Here is a 4218-nt window from a genome sequence, read left to right on the forward strand (position 1 = left end):
CTCTCTCTCTCTCTCTCTCTCTCTCTCTCTCTCTCTCTCTCTCTCTCTCTCTCTCTCTCTCTCTCTCTTTCTCTCTCGCGTGCGCGCGGAACCGGCAACCGCATGCATGCTGTGCGAATGCATAACTGCTCTCGCTTTGTAATTCCGTTACCCTCCAGCCGGAATAATTCGCCACTTTTCCTCGCACATGGCTACATATGAATTATTAGCGGCCGCCGAAACGGCCTTTGAAGCTCGCGAGGCTGCCTTCGGACGGGAGCGGCCTAAAACCGTGAGACGAACGAAATTAAATCAGTTCGGGCCAAACAAGCCTTTCACACCTGCCGGTGTCACCGTCTCGAGTGCCATCTAAATCCCGTATGCGCGGCACTCTATAGCAGTATACATATGTACAATTATGCAAACTCGAAAACTGCCCTTAGCCCATTCGAACGTCACGGCAAGCTGCCATATTCCACCTGGAAATTTCCAATAGCGCCGCATTCAATCGCGGTACGATTGTGCACCGTGCATAGTGCGTATAATTGTTTCGAGTAGATTAAAGATTAATAAATTGCATTTATCTTTGGCACATACTGTGTAATATGAAATAATATTAAATCCCACATAAAACTATATGGAAATGAAAACGGAAAAACGGAGGTCAGGTGCGACAATTTTATAAATTTATGACAACAAAGGAGTCATTGGTAACTAGAAATCTTTTAGGGCCAGTTTTTCCAAACTCTTGGTAAACTAATAGTTAGTAAATTATACGTCTATCTCGATATGGTCCTGCTGGGAAAGAACGAGGAGGCGATGAAAGAAAGTATGAAAAGGATGGAGAGATACCTGAAAGAAAAAAAAAACTAGAGCTGAATATATAAACTTGCATTTATATAAGTTACTCTTGTCTCAATATAGTAAGTCAATCTTTTTTTAATTCGATAAAGGAGAATAAGAATTATTGATTTTATTTTGATATTGTCTTATTTTTATACTAAATGAGATTGTGAAAAATATAAATGCACCAAGAATATTTTTGTCTCGGTAACAGAAATCCTTTCTGAGGGTGTGTCCACGATCCAAGAACCGTGTCCAGGTTCTAGTTTCCAGAAATGTGTAGCGAATCAACTTGGCGGCTTTTCCGCAAAAGATGCAAGTTGATTGGCTACACATTCCTCGGAACTAGAACTTGGACACGGTTCTTGAGTCGTGGACACAAGACTGAAATAAGAAAAGAGAAGAACAGATATAATAACCTTCAGATAGGAAATAGAAAATTATTATCGATCGTTATTTTGACTCTTGAGATTTTTTTAAGAGTCATACATTTTGCCAATTCGAATGCGCAGCGCATAAAATTATAAATGGAATTCTATTCTAACGCAAGTTATTATGTATGTACATACACCCTCTAAAGCGAGTTTAAGCCTCGGACATGCAGCAGAATTAAACATAAATATACGTCTCAAGCGGCAGCAGATAATACAAATTGCATCGAGTATTTGCGGCGCATGAAAAATAGTGCCCGTCACACTGTCCCAAAGGTAATTATATGCTTTTACTCGTCCATCTTATCTGCGCTTTATGTTGCCTACAAGAAACAAGATAAATAGAATCTGCTTATCGATCTGCTGTGCACTGTTCCTCGTCGCCGCGTTCTCGATTCGCTCAATCGGCGAGTTAATCCATTTTAAAAACACTGACTCGCGGAGGAGAAGTTGGACGAACTTTTCCATTCCGGCCGAATGGATAATCCAGTTTTTCCCTTCACGCGCTCCGTATATATCGCCGGATTCGGACCCTTGAAGAAAGCGTTGCGCAAAAGCGCTGCAACGAGAAAAAAGAATATGTTCGTCGAACTTTAGCAATTAGCTACTCTTACTCTCGACCCTTCTCTTTGTCGTCGAATTTCGTCGTGCACGTAAACGCGACAATCTTCACGGTCTTGGTTTCCAAAGTATAATCGCTAATACACATTTAATTTGAATCTTATCTCTCCGTCCGAAAGCGATTATGATAACTGCAAGACTCACACGTACGTGCAATTAAATCAACGAATTTACGATTGCATGATTTAAGTGTACAAATATTCACGATTTTATACGATTTTTATATTATATTATTAACGAATTATTGTTGTTATCATTATTAATTCTTGCGCAATGTAGCTGTGTTCCTTCCCAAAGAAATATCTTACTAACTCAGGTAAATTTCTAGGTGTCGCGACAAAAATTTATCACTGTTTTGTGTGTCTGTTAGAAAATTGTTTGTAGCCTACAAAATTTACAGCAGCAACATTCTAGTGATACCTTCTGGAAAGTTCAGGTTTCATGACTAAACATTAATCATTCACGTTAGATAAAAATAAATTTCGATACCAAAGCCAGAACAATCTTTGTAAAAAATATAACTATTTATGTACAATAATCAAACGTTATAGTGGATGGACGTCACAGAGAGACTATCTTTTTCACATTCGCTAACAGTTGAGAAAGAAATTACGTTTCTGTTATTTAAATCGATTAAATACAAAACATATGCGATTTCGCAGTATTGGCTATTCATTTATGTCGCAGTTATTTTTTCGTACCTAGAAAATTGTTGCTGCAGTTGCAAGACGCTTATTTCGAGTGTCACACTGATCATCGTTTCCGACTGAAACATGAACTTTTCAAGTACGGTGGAAATCATCGAAGTATCGCCAATTACGATCACGTTTTTATAATCGCACGACGTAGACGTGATAATTTTCAATAAAGCGCCCCGTGTTATTAGCGGACACGAAGCTTCACACGAGTTTGCCTTACAAGTTGCGAAGCTGATTGCTCCCGCGAGATAGAAGAAAATCGTTCCTCGCGCCACGCCCATTATCAGTTTCTTTCGATCGGGTGAGCGCGGAAACGCGAATCTCGCTTTCCCATCGCGGCTCGCGTGAATTGCAAAAAGGATGGCGGGGATTTAGGTTAATCGGCTGCGGGTCCTCGACTGCAACGGCCCTCGAGGGCCACGAAACGGCTTTGAAACGCAGCCAAGAGCACGAAATCGCTCGTCCGCTCGCCCGTTCGCTCGCCCGCTCGCAACCGCGCGGACGCTACGTCCGCGTGGCCGCGGAAATTTCTCTATCCGATTAACGCGACAACCGCTTAAGGCCCTTCAAAGGCTGCGCGAATTGACTCGTACTCCCGCGCGCGACGCGAAACCCTCCGGTTCGCCGCGCCGACGGGAATCCCGTGGATTATACGAACCCATAAATATTACTACCGAGGGGAGGGGGGAGGCTATCCCGAAAAAGCAAGCTCCGGTAACGGGAGAGATATTCGAAAACTGAGGCGAAGGAGAAATCGTGAAATTTTATTCGAGTGGAGAGGTAGCTTAACGGGTCGCAATAACTCGATGGAAATTTTATTATAAGGACAATTGTTTCCGCGGCGAACAATTATCGCGACGTATTTTATACTGGGGCTCACGTTAGACCATTTATAACTCGTGTCAGAATCCAGAGCGAAATTCTATTTATAGTTTTATGTGCCGTGTAACACGAAAATCATTTAAAGAATTGGGATACGTATATATATATATATATATATATATATTAAATGTGTACTACAAAGCTCGCTTTGGACGAGTTACAGCTCGAACATACATAGAATATAACTATATGAAAATGCCATCCGTGCACACCAGAATACACAAATATAAAAAATTAAATTGGATAGAATTAGATAGGATGTATAATAGTAGAGGAAAGTCCTTTATTATGAGATAGGTTTCTAATAGGAAGCAGGTTTTCAACGTCCAAATTCAATCACAAATCTTTTTTCGCAACGATTACACAGTGTAACAATGAATTTATCACTAAACAGATTTCACTCCAAGGGCAATAAATTTATGGTGCAACCAACAGATGACGCCTATTAATTTAGCAGAAACTCCGCTGCCTCCCATCAGGAGCCCATCTCATAATAGGGGACTTTCCTCTACGTATTAATTCTGATTTAATCGTTTTTTGTTGCGCGCGGCAAAGAAAATTATAAATTATTAAGTCGTAAAGTAGTTCAATTATACAAAGATCACACGTATTTCGACAAAATATCTACGCGACGCCCTTATTAAATCTTAATAAGAAATCTTAACAACGAGTGTCAACGGATTAAATTTCAGATTTAGGGCAAGATAAGATTTAATCGAATGAAGGAATACGATGGACAGAAGTAACTACTGCGCAACGTATTT

This window comes from Vollenhovia emeryi, unplaced genomic scaffold, assembly GCF_000949405.1.
Source record: "Vollenhovia emeryi isolate VEMERY1.0 unplaced genomic scaffold, V.emery_V1.0 DF939337.1, whole genome shotgun sequence".
In the NCBI taxonomy this organism is placed as follows: Eukaryota; Metazoa; Arthropoda; class Insecta; order Hymenoptera; family Formicidae; genus Vollenhovia; species Vollenhovia emeryi.